Here is a 19,303-nt window from a genome sequence, read left to right on the forward strand (position 1 = left end):
GGGGGGGAAGGCAGGCAAAAGACACTGCCTGTGAGTGACTAGATGTTGGATTTAACATTTCAAAATAGCCATTATAAATAAGTTCAAACAACCAAAGGAAACCAAAATCAAAATTTTAAAAGTAAAAAAAGGCATGAATGAAAATGTATCAAACAGAGAATATCAATAGAGACAAGAAAATTATGTATATTAAAAAATGAAACAAAATGGAGTTGAAACTATAATTAAAAAAGTGCAACAGGCTCAAGAGTAGAATAAAAGGGCAGAAAAAATAATTAGCAAATTTGAAGATAGATTGATAAGAGATTTTGTAAGCTGAAAAACAGAAAATGGAAGAAAACTAAATAAAGCTTTAGAGAAAAGTGGGGAATTAAGTATATATAACCATGAATATTAAGTGGGTACCAAAAGGAAACAGCAAGAATGAAGCAGAAAATATATTTAAACAATGGCTGAAAGCAGCTTAATGGACTCCAAGTAGGATAAACACAGAACCACAAACATGTACGTCATAAGTAAAATGCTCAAAGACAAGGAGAAAACCTTGAAAGCAGAAATATAATGCATCACTTTCAAAGGAATCCCAATAAGATTAACAGCTGACTACTGAGCATAATCAATGGAGTCCAAAGGCAGTAGGATACCATATTAAAAGTATGAAAGGGGGTGGGGGAGAAATCAACCAAGAATCCTATACTGAGCAAAGCATTCTTTCAAAAACGAAAGCAAAGACTTTCTCAGATAAACAAAAAAGGAACTTCCTCAGCCTCATAAAGAACATCTACCAAAAAAAAAAAACCAAAACAAAATAAAACAAAAAAACCAAACCTAAAGTTAACATCATACTTAATGGTGAAAGACTGGATGCTTTCCCCTAAAATCTGGAATAACACAAGAATGTCTGCTCTCACCATATCTATTCAACATTGTACCAAAGGCTCTATCCAGGCAATTAGGCAAAAAAAAAAAAAAAGATATACAAGGTATTCAGATTGAAAAACATAAGTAAAACTGCCCCAATTCACAGATGACATAAACTTGTATACATAAATTCACAAAGGATCCACTAAAATAATATTAGATTTAATAAATAAGTTCGGCAAGGTTGCAGGATACAAGACCAATATACAAAATCAATTTTATTTCTATAAATTTGTAATGAACCTGAAAATGAAATTTAAAAAAACAATTCCAGTCACATTAGCAGCAAAAAGAATAAAATGCTGAGCTGATATTCTAAAAACTACCAAAAATGTGCTGTAAGAAAGTGAAGATCTAAATAAATGGAAAAAATCCCATGTTCAGGGACTGACTCACTGTTTAGATGACAACCTTCCTAGTTCATCTACAGAATTTCAACCAGAATCCCAGCTGACTTCTTTGTAGAAACTGACAAGTTGATTCTAAATTCATATGGAATTACAAAGCAATCCTTAAAAAGAATGAAGTAGGAGGACTCACATTCACTGACTTCACGACTAATTACAAATCAACAGTAATCACAACAGTACAGTACTGGAATAAAGACAGATCAATGGAACAGAATTGAGAGTCCAGCGATAATTTCATAATCTACTGTCAAATGATTACTGACAAAGGTGTCAAGACCATTTAATAAGGGAAAGAATAGTTTTTTTAACAAATGGTGCTGGGACAACTGGATAACCAAAGGAAAAGCAATGAAATTAGACCTTTACTTTATACCATATACAAAAATTAACTCAAAATGGTTCAAGGACTTATATGTAATAGCTAAAACTATAAAACTCTCAGAAGAGTTTTAAAACATAGGGGCAAATCTTCGTGACCCTGGAATGAGGAAAGGATTCTTAGATATGACACTGAAAGTACCAAAAAAGAAAAAAAAAAGATAAATTGAACTTTTTCAAAATCAGACTTTTGTGGTTGAAAGAACACTATCAGTAAAGTAAAAAGACAACCCACAAAATGGGAGAAGATATTTGCAAATCACACATCTGATAGGGAACTTAAATTCTGTAGAAGAACTCTTACAATTCAATAAAGACAGCCCAATTTAAAAATGGGTAAAAGATATCTGAATAGAACATTCCTCCAAAGACGATATACAAATGGCCAATAAGGACATAAAAAGAAGTATATCATTAGCCAGCAGGGAAATACAAATCGAACCACAATGAGATTACCACTTTACACCTATGAGGATGTCTAGAATAAAAAAGACAAAAATTGAGACTTTTGTACACTGCTGGTGGGAACATAAAATGGTATAGCTGCTTTTAAAAAGTCAGGCAGTTCTTCAAACAATTAAACATGCTATTCCTAAGTATACAGTGAAGAAAAATAAAAACATGTACACACAAAAATTTGAACATAAATGTTTATAGCAGCATTATTCATTCACAAAAGCCAAAAGATGAAAACTCAAATGTCCATAAGCTGATAAGTGGATAAACAAAATGTGGTATATCCATACAATGGAATATTATTTGACCATAAAAAGGAATCCAGTACTGATATATGCTACAATACAATCATTGAAAACATTCTGCTAAGTTTAAGAAGCCAGTCATGGGAGAGTCAAGATGGTGTAGAAAGTAGAGGCTATGCACGTCTCCTCTCACGACCACACCAAAATTACAACGAAACTACAGAGCAACCAGCATGCTGAGTTAGGTCTGGTTGAACAGAAGCCCTACAAACTAAAGACAAAAATGGTAGGAGGGACGGAGATGAGAAATGATCTGGTCCCACAACCAAGCGTGGTGATCAAGAATTGGGAGGGTTACCTTGGCTACAGAGCCCCCTCCCTGACCTGAGGAGTGAGGAGTCCCAGGCCCACACTGGGCTCCCCAGCCCATGGTTTTCAGTGCCAGGAAGAGAAGACCCCATAACTTTTGGCTATGAAAACCAGCAGAGGTTGTGGCTAAGTGAGGAGGGCTATGGGAGTCACAGACGAGCCTTTTAAAGGGCCCGTGCCAGGACTTACTTGCTGATGGACTCACTCACTCTGAGCTCCAGCGCAGCGGAAGCTGCTCAAGGAGCGGCAGGGACATATGAGGAGACACTGAATTGTCAGGCTTCAGGGCGAAGGCTGGAGGGGCAGCTTTCTCCTAGACAGAAGTGCTAGCAGTATCCATTGTTCCTTTGTTGAGCCCTCCCCACTCCCAGCCTGTGGACGCAGGCACCACCATATCCAAGTCAGCATCAATCCAGATAACACAGGTCGCTCTGCCCAGGGGATTCCCTGAGATTCTGCCTTTTCCAACTTGTGGGCCCACCCAAGCCGCTTACAGTTTATTCCATACAAATGGTCTGTCTTGACTCTTGCTGCGGACTTACCTAAAATCTCTCAAAGGCTCACAAAACCCAAAGCAGCAGCATCTGGCCTTGGCGTGCCCTGTATTTCTTGCTGAGCATCCTCAAGCCCCGCACTAGTGGCAGCCAGCCTGTTTCTGGGTTGGCCTCTCAAGGCACCAATAAGCCCAGCGTGGGTGACAGTAATCTGTGGAATGCTTGGTGACTCTTACCGGGTAGCCCCAGAGGTGCATAGGCTGTGGCTGAACTTGGCCTACAGCCAAACCCCTCCCAAAACTATGCCACTGGGCCTCACAAAGGACATACCTGGGGCACTACTCGGCTCAGGTGACCAGGGAGATTGCACTACTGAGCCTCACAGGACACCTATTACATAAAGCCACTCTACTAAGACCAGGAGACTTAGGAGCCCTACCTAATACATAGACAGACACAAGGAGGCAGCCAAAATGGGGAGACAAAGAAGCATGGCTCACAACAAAGCTCAAGAAAAAGAATTCAACAAAATGAAGACAAGCAATCTACCAGATGTATATTTCAAAACCCTGGTTATAATGATGCTCAGTAAACTTAAGAGAAGAGTAGTTGAACTCAGTGAGAACTCTAACAAAGATATAGAAGACATGAAAATGGAAACCATAAAAGGGAGCCAGTCAAAAATGAAGAATACAATATCTGAGATGAAGAGTACATTAGAGGGAATCAACACAGTGGATGAAGTGGAGGATCAAATCAGTGATATAGAGGATGGGGTAACAGAGGACATCCAATCAGAACAGCAACAAGAAAAAAGAGAGAGCAAGAAGTTGAAAACTTATTTAAAGAAATAACAACAGAAAACTTCCTTAACCTGACGAAGGAAATAGACATACAATCCCAGGAAGCTCACAGAGTCCCAAACAAGACGAACCCAAAGAGGCCCACACCAAGACACGTCATAATTAAAATGCCAAAGGTTAAATACAAAGAGAGAATCTTAAAAGCAGCAAGAGAAAAGCAGTTAGTTACCTACAAAGGAGCTCCCATAAGACTGTCAGTCAATTTCTCAACAGAAAACTTCAAGGCCAAAAGGGCTTGGTACAAAATATTCAAAGTAATGAAAAGCAAGGACTCATAACAACCAAGATTACTGTAGGAAAGATGAAAAGAAATTCCCAGACAAGAAAAAGCTAAAGGAGTTCATCACCACCAAGCCAGTATTACGGGAAATATTGGAGGGACTTCTTTAAGAAGAAGAAAAAAATACGTATCCAAAATATGAATAAAGAATGGCAATAACTACATATCTATCAACAAATACTTCAAATGAAAAAGAACTAAATGCTCCAATTAAAAGACAGGGTGGCTGAATGAATAAGAAAAAGACCCTTACATAGACTGCTTACAAGAGACTCACTTCAGATTAAAAGATACACACAGGCAGAAAGTAGAGGGGTGGAAAAAGATATTTCATGACAGACCTAGAGGGTATTGTGCTGAGAGGACTAAGTCAGACAGAGAAAGACAAATGCCATATGACTGCAGGTATATGTGGAATCTAAAGAATAAAACAAACAAACACCCAGAAACAAACTTGATAGATACAGAGAACATTTTGAGGGTTACCAGATGGAAGGGGGCTGGGGGAGTTGGTGAAAAAGGGGGAAGGGATTAATAAGTACAAATAGGTAGTTACAAAATAGTCATGGAGATATAAAGTATACACCCGTCACCAATTTACTCAAACTGTCCTTTCTTCGTCTTTTTTTTAAGTGGGAGGAAACCATGTAAAAAGAGTCCTCCAGTACAAAAAATAAATATTCAAGAAATAGGTTAATATAAGTCATAAAAAATTTCATATATTTTCACAAAAAAATGCTAGTGAAAATTCAGAAAAACCAAAATTTATTTTATTTGCTTTTGGTGTCTGTAATCTAAAGCAATCAACCTTCTCTTTTTAACTGGCACAAAGTCACTACCTCATCGCTCGAAATATTTGGAAGTACTACCTTGGTTTCATAATTTATGTTTACGTTTTTGGATGACCTTTTCCCAACCCCATCTTTTGCTAAGTTTTCAGAAATTCTTCGATATTCACTGCAAAAATCTTTTCAAAATTTTAAGGCTCATAGGTTGTTTTGATCAATATACAGAACTGCAGTTCCTAGTTTTTTGGCCAATTGAAGAGCTTTGTAAATATTTTCTTCAGTGAATGAAACTGGTTCGAGGTTACTACTGTATTCATCGGCAGGATGGGCTTCATATATTAAGTGAATTAATTAACTGTCAGTTAATTTGTAATCGACTACACTTTTTTATTTGCCATTCAATGAATGAGATCATTAATAATTGTGTTAGTAAGTATTAGTTCTTTGTACATTGCTGAGCTAAGCTACTGTCTTTTAGGAAGAGTTAATTGCCAATAATGAAAATGAAAAAAGAACTGTGTAAAATGAGATTGTGTAAATGGAAACCATGTATAAAAAGTTCGCTAAATGAGGGGTGGGGTACAAAAATACTCGCATAAAAAAATACCATGTAAATTGAAGGACAAGTAGAGCATAGGAATATAGTAATATTAGTAATATTGTAATAACTATGTATGGTGTCTGAGGGTTACTAGATTTATTGGGGTGATCACTTTGTGAGTTATATCGATGTCTAAACACTATGTTGTATACCTGAAACAAATACATCTATAATTAAACATACCTGAAACTAATGCCAACTATAATTAAAAAGTAAAAAAAATTAAAGAAAAAAAAAAGCCAGTCACAATAAAATCACATATAAAATGATTCCATTCATATGAAAATTCAGAATAGGGAAATCTAAGACAGAAAGTATATTAGTGGTTGCTTAGAGTAGGAGCTGGGAGATCGGGTGGGGGGAATGGGAGGTGATAGCTAAAAAACATGGTATTTCTTTTTGAGGTGATAAAAATGTTCTAAACCTGTGTTGATGGTTATCCATATCTGTGAATATACTAAAACCCAATGAACTGTACATTTTAAATGGGTAAATTGTATGGTATATGAATTATATCTCAATGAAGCTGTTAAAAAAAATAGTTACTAGGCTTAGTGTCAGAAATAATTTACATTCCTATTAGAGTGTATTAAGTATTCCTTTCACTGTATCCTAAAGTGCTATTTTTAAGTTGTAATTAACACACTATACCAGAGAGTCTCATAGTGAGATACTTCTGAAGCTGCAAAGAACAATAATAAAGTGAAACTAAGAAGAAGAAATAAAATCATGTATTTCCAGGGACATAAATCATCAGAAGACTTAGTCCTATAAAGATGAGTTCCGCGATGTTGTAAATGAAAAAATAAAGAACTTTATTTACATAAAAATTTTACAATATTTTAAGTTAAATATTTCTATGCCCAAATTTTAAAAATATTCTTTCATGAGTTAGCTTTATTTGTAACCATTATGAAGCATTATCTCCCTGAAGAGTAATAAAACCATATACTATATTTTAACTATCCACTTTACCCACCAAACATCCCTCACTTCCAAAAGGAAATGACAAGTGACAAATACAGACAAGAAAGATGTGAAAAACTTTTTAATAGCAATTACTAATAATGAAATAATGAAATATAAAGTGTATATAACAGTGGCACATCTGTAGTGTTTGAAATACCAATTAATGCAAGAGGCACAAGGATCTCAACTGAAAGACCTGTCCTTTTCTGAAGCCCAGCATCCCACATTATAAAATGGTTAGATTAAATTTAATTAGTACGGATAAATGACATATACTCCCTGTTCTAAAACAGCTTACTGTCTAGTAAGGGAGCTAACCAAAAACTTTTAGGCAAACTGAATGTTATCTTTTAAAACTGGCACTATGATTAAAAAACAAATGAAAAAGAGAGAAAAAAAACTAAAGTAAAAGAGGATAAAAAGGCATTAAATTCAGTGTATGATCCTTGATTTCATCCTGGATATCAAAACAAAGCAAAACCAAACGGCTAGAAAGGGCATTACAGGGACAAAGGAAAAAACTGAACTTGAACTGTATGCTAAATAATCAAGTCCTTTTACAAACTAGTCCGTTATCATCAGTTCCTCAGTCACAAATTTTCCCATTTGTTGCATCTTTTTACTAAGGTGCTTTGAAGTTTTGTATGAGTTCATATCCAGCTTTGGGAGAGTCCTCCACATTTCAGGTGTTAAAGAGCAGTCTCGAGTGCAGTTTCATTGCTGCCTCAGCCAGTGCCCTGTAACATTCATCAGTTCCAAACACATTAAAATACATTAATTTTCCTATCTAGGACTTGCACCAGGTTGGATTTTCTATTTCTTGCGATGGCTTTTAATGGCCACAATCCTGTTAAGTGGCTCACTTCTGTCCTATGTCCTGGACTAATGGGCAGTTTTACTGCACCTAGTTCATAGAAAGGCTTTCCTTTTCCCAACTCCCAGTTGGGAACTTAACACAGTTCTAGTTCTGGCCTTTGGCCTCAATTTCTAGCTCCAGAGGTAAATTAAATCCCAAGGCATAACAGCTTATGGGCCATCAAGATTTAACTCCCAGTCACCACTGTGACATCTTCATATATTCAAAACTATCTGTAATAACTGGGATTCAATTTTTCCTATTTTTCTGATACTGCTGACATTCAGAAATTATATAATTTTCATGTTTTTCATTTAGCCCATCATGTTACTGAATTGTTATTCTTTCTACTTATCTCTCAGTTTGTTCCTTTTGATTTAGTTGTCCGAATACAAAATCATAGCATTTATAAATAAATTTATATTTTCCTTCTACAATTTATATCTTATTTGTTTCACATTTTACTGCACTGAATAAAAACAACATAAATAATCGTCATAAAGAATATTGTTTGTTCTTTTTGAAGGTAACTCTAGTGCTCTACCACTAAAAACTCTATTAAAGGCCTCAAATAGCCAAAACAATCTTGTAAAAGAACAACAAAATAGGAAGTCTCTCACTTTCTTATTTCAAAACTTATTACAAAACTACAGCAACCAAAACAGTATGGCACTGTCATAAAGACAGACATATAGACAAAGAGAACAGAAGAGAGAGCCCAGAAATAAACCCTGGTATATATGATCAAATGATTTTTTCTTTTTTTCCCAGTTTTTTTCTTTGCTGATTTCTCCTAAGTTTTTCATTGAGATATAACTGACACACAGCTCTATATAAGTTTAAGGTGTACTGCATAATGACTTGACAAAAAATGATTTTTGACAAGGGTGCCAAGACCATTCAATAAGGAGATGGTGTTGGGAAAACTAGATATCCACATGCAAAAGAATGAAGTTGGGCCCTTACCTTATACCATATACAAAAAAAAAAAATACCCTCAAAAATGGATGACACTCAAAATACAGGCCACAAACTGAAAAATAAATTGGACCACACCAAAATGAAAAACCTCAGTGTATCTAAGGACATGATCAACAGAGCGAAAAGGCAACCCACAGAATGGGAGAAAATATTTGTAAACCATATATCTTATGATAAGGAGTTGTTATTCAGAATACATAGAGAATTCTTGCCTATAAACAAAACAAACATCTCAATTAAAAAATGGTCAAAAAACTTAAAAAGACATTTCCCCAAAGAAGATATACAAATGGCCAAGTAGCACATGAAAAGATACAACACTAATCAATAGGGGAATGCAAATCAAAATCACAATGAGATTGTCATTTCATCTCACATCCATTAGAACGGCTACTATAAAAAAAAAAAAACCATAATAAATGCTGACAAGTATGTGGAGAAATTGGAACCCTTGTGTACTGCTCGTTGGAATGTTAAATGGTGCAGCCGCTATGAAAAACAGTATGGCAGTTCCTTGAAAAATTAAAAATAGAATGACCATCTGATACAGCAATTCCGCTTCTGGGTATATACCCAAAGGAACTAAAAACAGGGTCTCAAAGAGATATTTCCAAATCTATGTTCCTAGCAGTATCATTCATAGTAGCCAAAAGGTGGAAGCAATCCAAATGTCACTGACATATGTACAGATAAACAAAATGTGGTATACAATTGACTATGAACCTTAAAAGGAAGGTAATTTTGACACGCGCTACAAAATGGATGAACCTTGAGGACATTATGCTAAATGAAACAAGACAGTGACAAAAAAGCAAATACTGCCTGATTCCACTTACATGAGGTACCCAGAATAGTCAAATTCACAGAAACAGAAAGTAGGACTGTAGTTGCCAGGGACTGAAGGAAGGGAGGAATAAGTTGTTGTTGTTTAATGAGTATAGTTCAGTTTTGGAAGCCGAAAAAAATTCTGGAGATGAGTTGCACAGCAATGTGAATGCACTTAACACTACTGAACTGTACACTTAAAAATGGTTAAGATAGTAAATTTTGTTATGTGTACTTTACACAATTAGAATTTAAACTGTATTATTTTTCAAATTACAAAGTTCATGCAAACGATTTTTTAAAGTCATTATTTATTTGCTAATGTAATAATAATAATGGCCAACACATATTTAGCACTTCTGTGGGCTGGGCTTTCTGTATTAGCACATTTAATTCTCACAGCTGATAAAAATAAACTTCCACAATCATGCCCCACTGATTTTTGACAAAGGTGTAAAAGCAATTCGATAGTCTTTTCAAAAAACAGTGCTAGAGCAATTTGATATCCATAGGCAAAAATATGACCTCAACTTAAAACCTCATACTTTATTTAAAAAATTAACTCAAATAGGATCAAGAACTTAAATAAAACATAAAACCATAAAACTTTTAGGGGAATCAAAAAAGGGACAAAAATCTTCATAATCCAGGACTAAGTGAAGAGGTCTTACACTTGAAACAAAAAAACATGATCTGTAAAAGAAAAAATTAATAAAATGAAACCTCATCAAAATTAAATACTTTTACTCAGCAAAAGACTGGAAAAAGGATGAAGAGACACATCACATACTGGAAGAAATATCTGTAAACCACATATCTGGCCAGGACATGATATATTAGACTAAAACCAAGTTTTTTTTAAATTTAATTAGAAAATGGCAAGAGTCATGAACAGACATTTCACACAAGAGGTTATAAACATGACTAATAAAGCATGAAAAAAGATATTCAACATCAATAGTCAGCCTCTAGAGAAATACAAATTCAAATCATAATGAAATTTCATTACACACCTATCAGAACGCTAAAATAAAAAAGAGTGATAACATTAAATGCTGGCAAGTATGTAGAAAACCAATCGCTCATACATTGCTGGTATTTATTTTCTTTTTTTCTTTTTTTTTTTGCCTACAGCACCTGGTATTCCTAAGTGGTCTCCCATCCAAGTACTAACCAGGCCCGACCCTGCTTAGCTTCCAAGATCAGAAGAGATTGGGTGTGTTCAGGGTGGCATGGCCATAGACGCTGGTGAGAATTTTTAAAAAAGGAACAGCCAATTTGGAAAATTGTTTGGCAGTTTCTTTCAAAACAAAAAATGCACTTAATACTTAACATATGACCCAGCAATCGTACTACTGAACATATGTTCCAGAGAAATGATATATGCAAAAACCTGTACACAAATGTTCACAGTGGTCTTATTCTAAAAACTAGAAACAAACCAAATGTCTTTCAATGTGTGAATGGTTAAAGTGTGGTATATCCATACGATCTTAAAAGGCTGTATACCATTTACATGTGTGTGTATGTATGAATATGTATATATGTATGTACATACATAACTGTCATGAAATAATTAATTTAGAGATGGAAAATAGATTGGTGGTTGTCAGAAGTTACAGTTTCAACAGAGATGGGGTGGGGTTGCTACAAAGGAGTAGCAGGAACGAACTTTGTGGTGACGGAGCAGTTCTATGTCTTGATTACGGTGATGTGGTTACAAGAAGCTACACAAGTGATAAAACTGCACAGAACAACATACACACATACACCCACAAATGATACATGTAAAACGTGAAGTCTAAATGAGTTCTGTGGATTACCAATGTCAATTTCCTGGTTTTAATATTTTACTGATTATGAGAGATTCTCACATTAGGGGAAGAGTACATGAAACCTATCTTTATATTTTTTTGCAACTTCCTTTGAATCTATAATTATTTTGAAATGAAAGGTTTTTTAAGTTTTTATCCTTTATGTATTATTTACTTGCTATATTATTATTTTACATGAGACTTACCTATTCCTTGAAAGGTTAGGGAGTATTAATTTTTGCCCCACTTCAAAGAACAAGAGAAGAAAAGGAAGAGAAAACAATTTTATAATTGCCTCAATTTTTCCTTGGTTTATGAGTCTATTCTGATTTTTACATCTTCTTCTGTCGACATAATTCCTATTATCTTTGAGTGAAATTATCTACTTTGCTGAGACTTTCATATTAATATCATATAACTAACAGCATCCATTTCCAGTTTTTTCTCTTTGTAGGTCCTCAGTATCTTTTTTACACCCAGTTTACTCCCTCCATTTTCCCTTGTTTCCTAATTTTCCAGCTCTGGATTAATTCCTGTTATTCTGTTTTACAGTGTATTTATTTCTTCTTGTAGTTTATTTTTTCCTTTTTGGTTTTTTTTCTTTTCCTACAACCTTAAAATTGAATGGTGAATTCATACCTTTGTATGTTAAGCATTTCTCTGTCCATATTATATAAGTTTAATTACACGGTATTTTCATTTATCTTATTTTCTAAGTAAAATAGTCTGTTACTTGATACTTGGTGTACAACAGCTATTTAGGAGAACCCTTACTAACATCTAAATCACTGGAGAGAAGAAACTGTCCCTTAAATGAGTCATATCAGGCTGAAAAAGAAGCCAGTAAGAATTTTTTTAACCAAGTATGATGATAAGTTACACTCCTACGTTAAAAAGCCCCATTTTCTATGCCAACATTTAAATCATTTACCCTGTCTCCTGCTATGAATGATTTTCGAAATAAAAAACCAAATGGCCAGTTTAAAAATTAGACGAGTCAAGTTTCTTGTTTTTTAAAAAAGCATGGTTTCCAAAAATAAAGTAAAACACATTTTTAATATACTTAAAATGCACTTTCCAGGGAGCTTAAAAAAAAAAAATACATCAGTTGCAAGCCTAAAGAAAACTTTGTGGATAAGCTATAAACCCATGAAAACTGAGGTTAAGATGTAAATGTTGACGATCAGCCTTTAGCACATGAATGAAGCTCATATAAACTAAGGAAAACTTGCAGAAGTAGGGGCCAAAGGTTAATCTTTTACTCTCTTAAAAGTTTAAATGTCAACATTTACTGAGGTTTTAAAGTCTTCATTTCCTCCTTGGACTAAGTAGACATCTTAAAAAGGATTGAGAACAGGGGACAAAAGCTAAACTTAAGTATAAAGGAGAACAGCTGACAACTGAGTCAAACTACCTCAAGCAGTAAAGATACTCTATTAAACTCTAGACCTAATGGAAAATTAAAACTACACCTCTATAATTTTTTAGTCAGTAGCACCATTTTTACACACCACAGCAGAATCAAATTAGCAAATAGAACAGTCTGACTCCCAGAGACCTATGACACTGGCTAGTTAACCAGTGTTTCTAGTAGTGAAGTCTACTAAATTCTTACTTGACCTGTACAAGCAGAGGTCAAGGTCAAATGAACAAAAGCCTCATCTGAATCATTAAAAAAGAGAGAATCACGGTCCTTCAATCAATCCTAAGATTTGAGTCAGTTTACAGACCCAGAACTTATTGAATGAGGGGTCTCCTTGAGGAAGAATTCCACTGTATTGTCAAAAATTCACACAGTTAGTCCTTCTGTCAGCCTTCTTCCAAAAAGACCATGGCTTTTTACCAAGGTTGATTGTGCACTGGGGGAAACGAAACAATCAAAGAATTTTCAAGGATTACTAGACACTGGCTCTGAATTGACACTAATTCCACAAGACCCAAAACATCACTGTGATCCACCAGTCAGAATAGGGGCTTATGGAGGTCAGGTGATCCAAGGAGTTTTAGCTCAGGCATGTCTAACAGTGGGTCCAATGGGTCCCTTCACCCATCTTGTGGTTATTTCCCCAGTTTCAAAATGCATAATTGGAATAGACATACTCAGCAACTAGCAGAATCTCCACATTACTTCCTGAATGTTCCCAATTTAGAACTTCCTGAATGCTCCCTTTAACTTAGAAAACTATCTTCAGCAACACTCACCTCAAGAAAGAAATTTTTTAAAGAACGAATGAACTCTGACTTATTTAAAAACCAGCAATACATTTGAAACAACATGGATGGACCTAGAGTGAAATAAGTCAGAGAAAGATAAATATCATATGATTTCACTTATATGTAGAATCTAAGGAACAAAAAGAACAAACTAATCAAAAAATGACTCATAAATATAGAGGACAATTTGGTGATGGATAGAGGTGAGGTTAGGGGGCTGAGAGAATGGGGTGAAGGGTTAAAGAAGTACAAATCAGTAGTTGACAGATGGTCACAGAGATGGGGAGCACAGCATAGGGAATGCAGTTAGCATTAATATATAGGCTAGGTGGAAAACTAGAGGAGAGAAGGCGCAATTAGGGGGATTGTTTTATAAACTATATAAACGTCTAACCAATGTACTGTATACTTGAAACTAATAAAAAAAGAAAAAGAAAAAAAAATCTTAAAAAAAAAAAAACCTTGCAACACTATTACAATCTAGGTAGCTCTTTACTATGATAACCAACCTTAATATCAGGTGAAGCTAACTAGAAAACCAGAAGAAATGTTCAATTGAATCAACTGGCTTACTGCTAATAACAATAGCAAACATACTTGAGTGGCAAAAGATAATAATGATGAAGTCTATTTTTGACTTTCATTTAATTTTGACCAAAAGTGGGGTGATTTTATCGTATAGTCGAAACTAACATAATGTTGTATGTCAATTATACTTCAATTAAAAAGAAGTCTCAATATCCCCCCTCAAAAAAAAAATTGGAGTTAGCTTTAAATGAATGATTTTGTGTTTTAGTTAGCAAACAAAAATATTCCAGTATACTGTCAAGAAAATCCTTAATATTAATGATATTTAGTAACATTTCAATCATGCCAAATCTTAACTATGAGATTTAATAACATCTATATGACAACTAGCAAGCCTAACAGTAAGAACAACAACAAGAAATCCTTTAACTGTCGTCTCTCCTGGAAACTTGCCTATGGAAGTCCATGTAATTCACTCTAGATCCGCTCCATGTAACTAAAAAGACAGATAATGTGTTGGCAAGGACAGGGAGAAGATTTAACTCACATACTGCTCGTGGGGATGTAAAAAGGAGCAGCTGCTTTGGGAAACAGTCTGGCAATTCCTCAAATGCTTAAACTAATACCTAAAATAGTACAGGTATTCTTAGTTTTACATTAGGTCCAGCCTTGAATGCAGTATCCCTTAACCATAAGACCTAGCAAATTCCACTCCTAGGAATATACCCAAGAGAAATGAACACACATGTGCACACAAAGACATGTACATGAATGTTCACAGCACCAATGTTCATAAAAGCCAAAAAATGGAAACAACCCAAATGTTCACTCACTGGAGAATGGATAAACAAAATGTGGTATATCCATATACAATGGCATATTATTTGGCAATAAAAAGAAATGAAGTTTGGACACATGCTATAACATAAATGAACCTTGACAACATGATGGTAAGTGAAAGAAGCCAGTCACAAAGGACCACATATTGAATCATTCCATTTGCATGAAATGTTCAGAAGAGGCAAATCTACAGAGACAAAAAGTGAATTAGTGGCTGCCTAGAACTGAGAGCTATGGTATAAAGGTCTCTTTATGAGGTGATGAAAATGTTCTAAAATTTATTGTGGTAATGACTGCACAATTCTGTAAATACACTAAGCCACTAAATTGTACACTTTAATTGAATAAATTGTATGGTGTGTGAATTATATCTCAATAAAGCTGTTAAAAAAAAAAGGATCCAGTAAAACTTTGTGAAACACAGGAAGTATTACAACTTTAGGACTGTGCTGCTATCATGGTGGATACAGAAGACCATCAAACATAATCCTGCCTTCCAGTGCTTCCTGGTCAGCTATGGAAGGATTAGGTTACTGGTTTTTCCTAATTTTCAGATCCTTTAACTCATTTAATAGTTCTTAAAAAGAGTGACAAAATACTGTTCTACAAGTATATTTACAGGATGACTGTTTAAAGAACAGTGATCCAAACTAGATCTACATAAAGCGACATCTCTATGGCAGATCTCAAAACCATTTGCTGAGTAAAAATAAGCAAGTTGCAAAACAATAATGATAGTATGATTCAATTTTTGTAAAAATCACTCACAAAAGTCAGTACTGTATGTTTTCTAATAGGTAAATATGTATGCAAGTGGATAAGTACGATATTTTTTAAAATCTAGATGGATACACACCAAAGTTCCAAGAGCTCTTACAGTTTTCATTATTATAAAAGTATGCACACGTTCCTGATATAACTAAAAATTAATCATTACAAAAACTAATCCTAATGAAAAAGAGGACTTCAATATACATAGACGCATCCATCGTATGGATGGACTACTATACATTTCACTATAAAGCTTACAATTTAGCCTTTAACCTTTCTCCTTATGCTAAAAAACTTTCCTTTTATAGATTAAAAACTACATATTCAATATTTACAAATAGAAAAGAGAAGTTCTGTACAAAACTCTGGGGCACATTCACAAGTAAAGACAACACAGAACAAACAGTCATAAGAATAGGAACAAAAAGATAAAGATTGATATAATACAGATTTAAAATATCCAAGAGATATATAACCCTGAAGAAAGTTTGATGACAGTGAGTTTCGCTTCCTGACTTTTACTGTTTTGAAGATATCATTAATTAATAAGAAACAAACCCACTATCACCTCCTACAGGAAACAGTTTAACAAAAATTTCTATTGCAGAGCCCAATATATTGGTACAATGATAGGAGGCAAGCACCTAAATTCCAGTCCTGCCACTTATTGTGGCACAACCTACAGCAAGTCAACTGCTCTCTCCGATCCTCAGTTTACTCATCTATAAAGAGCCAGGAAGACATCATTAATGCCCTTTATGCCCCTTCAAGGGCTAGAATTTATGATAGTAATTTTAAGTTTACATAATCAATGACTTTACCTCCTACACACAAAACTTAGCTGTTTCCAGTTTCCACCTATCTGGATGCTGGAAGGGTGCAGGGATATTTTCCACCAAGGCACAGCAATCTCATCTGCTCACCTTCCAATTCTAACAATTACAGTACTATCCAATTATCGAGATGGTAGTACATTTTATATAACCCATGTAAAGACTCTTAGCTAGGTTACTGCTATTTATGCCCCTAAAGAACATTGTTTTCCAAGGCACTTGACTCATGGCTCACAGTTAAACATGGCAATTTAAATAGATTGACAATGATTTGGATTCAAGTGTATTAAAGTCATTTTAAAAGTAGTGTCTTGACATATCAGCTATGAGGAGTATCATTAATCATATCACCAACAGTTCTTTATTCTTCTCAGTGACTTACTTTTAAAAGAAAATAAAGAATAGATTCAAAATTAGCACTATAAAAATTAATCTCACTTACTTGCATTTCTTGAATGGGAAACAATGGGATGGCCCAGAGGTGTGACCAATAGAAAAATGATTGAGAACGGCTGGTACCGACAGTTTAAAGTCATATAGATGTGGGACTGAATCACTGAACCACTGTATGAAACTGGGCAAATCACTTAAGCTCTATGAGCTCTGGTCTTCTCATCTGTGATAAAAGAGGAAAAACCACCCACCTTAGGGATATTGCAAGGATTAAACAATGCTATTTGTTGAGGGGTGGGGGTGGGGGTAAAACACTGTCTGAAATATAGCTGCTGCCAGTGAAGATTAGTTGCCTTTTCCCCCCTATATAGATGGGAGTATGGGAGGATATGCGTGAACCATCCTTAACATGAAACTTTAACCAACCAAGCCAACCAGTTTTAACCACCCTATAAACCGCCAAGCATGTATTACAATAAAATAGTTTGCTCCACACAGAGGCCAGATTATTAAAGTCACAATATTTAAGATCTAACTAAAAGGTAAAGGCTTTGGACCATTCATCTATTACAAGGTCAGTTAGCTTCTCTCCTTTATTCTATTAATATGGTGAATTACACTGACTTTTAATGTTAAATCAACCTTGCAACTGGGATTAAATCCAATTGGTCATAGTATATATACACTCTCTCACACACACACACACACACACACACACACACACTGCTAGATTCAATTTGCTAATATTCTGTTAATGATTTTTACATATATATTCATGAAGGACAGTGAGCTATAGCTTTCTTTTTTTCTAATGCCTGTGCCTGGTTTGGTATCAAGATAATGCTGGCTTCGTAAGTGTTTTCTGAAATTTGTGAAAAACTTATTATCCCTTCCTTAAATAGTTAATATAATTAACCAGTAAAGCCATGTGGGTTTGGACTTTACCTTGAAGAAAGGCTTTTAATCACAAATTCAGTGTCTTTAATAAATATAGGGTTATTCTGATGTGCTATTTCATTTATTTCAGCTCTTTCTCTCCTACTTAGTTTGCTCTTACTCTAGCTTCTTAAGGCAAAGGCTTGGGTCACTGATTTTAGATCCTTCTTTTGGAAGCTATGTTTCCTTCTAAAGCATTGCTTAGCTACATCCCTCAAATTTTAATATACCTTGTTTTCATTTTCATTCAATTCAAAAATTTACTAACTCCCCTTGTGAGTTCTTCTTTGACCTAAAGATTATTTAGAAGTATGTTATTTAACTAAATATCTGAAGATTTTCCAGGTATCTTTTTTTTTCGATTTCTCATTTAATTCCATTGTAGTCAGAGCAGTATTCTCTATGATTTCAATCCTTTTAAACTTGTTGAAACATGTTTTATAACCCAGCATATAGCCTGTTTTGGTAAACATTCCATGTGCACATGAAAAGAATGTGGCCACGATGTCCTATAAATGTCAATTAAGTACAGGCTATTGATAATACTGTCCAAATCTTCTATATCCTTGATTTTTTTTGCCTACTTGCTCTACGAATTATTGAGAGAATGTTGCAATTTCTAACAATAATTGTGGATTTATCTATCGCTCCTTTCAACTATCAGTTTTTGCTTCACTATGTTACTGGATGCATATACATTAAAGACTGCTGGGTCTTATCAATAAATTGATCCCTTTTTCATTATGAAATGTGCTTCGTTACCCCTTGTACTATTTTCCTTGTTCTGAAGTCTCCTTTATCTAATACAAATATAGTCACTCCAGCTTTTAGTGTTTACATAGTATCTTTTTCTTTTTAAATATAAAGATACAGTTTAAAAATAACATGGGTTTCTTGTAGACAGCATACAGTTGGATCATATACAGTGATCTAACCTGACACTCTTTTAATTGGAGTGCTAGGTCATTTACAATTTATTTAATAATCAATATATTTGGGTTTAAATCTATCATATTGTTAATTACTTTCCTATTTGTTACATTTTTTGTTTGTTTTTTTTACTTCTTTTCCTTCCTTCCTTTAGGACTGAGGTGAATTTTTTTTAAGTATTCCATTTTATCTCCACTAAGGAATTATTAGCTATTATCACTCTGTTTTGCTATACTTCTAATGGTATGCATATTTAACTTCTCATAGTCTCCCTTCAAATAATCTGAATATTATCTGCAATCAGTAACACAAAGATCTTAGAAATTCGTTGTAATTAAAGGTTTGTTCGTAAAAGCAGAACCCCATTATAGCAAATGGCACCATAAAAAGTTTTAAGGATAGCCCATAAGAATTCTGTTCTAAGCTTCTATTTCAGAAACAAATAAAACTTTGGATAACTAGTTACAATAAGTTATCTACAACAAATAATTCTGTACAAATGGCTCCTGTGGTTCTGTTCCAGAATATGTAACAATCTATTTTTTTTTAATTTCCTATTGAGTGCTATTAACAGGTAAGACCTTTTTTTTGCTCAAGTATCTAACATG

General features: G+C 34.5%; 1 protein-coding gene and 1 non-coding gene across 2 annotated transcripts in view; both read right to left on the bottom strand.

Moving 5' to 3' along the window:
- Positions 1-19,303, bottom strand: part of TLK2 (tousled like kinase 2) — an 87,512-nt gene that overhangs the window by 56,125 nt on the left and 12,084 nt on the right. The gene's annotated exons all lie outside the window — the stretch shown is intronic.
- LOC112480058 lies at positions 10,562-10,680 on the bottom strand. The gene has a single exon (XR_003046485.1). It is a non-coding gene; the product is annotated as a 5S ribosomal RNA (ribosomal RNA).

Source organism: Pteropus alecto, unplaced genomic scaffold, assembly GCF_000325575.1.
Source record: "Pteropus alecto unplaced genomic scaffold, ASM32557v1 scaffold134, whole genome shotgun sequence".
Lineage (NCBI taxonomy): Eukaryota > Metazoa > Chordata > Mammalia > Chiroptera > Pteropodidae > Pteropus > Pteropus alecto.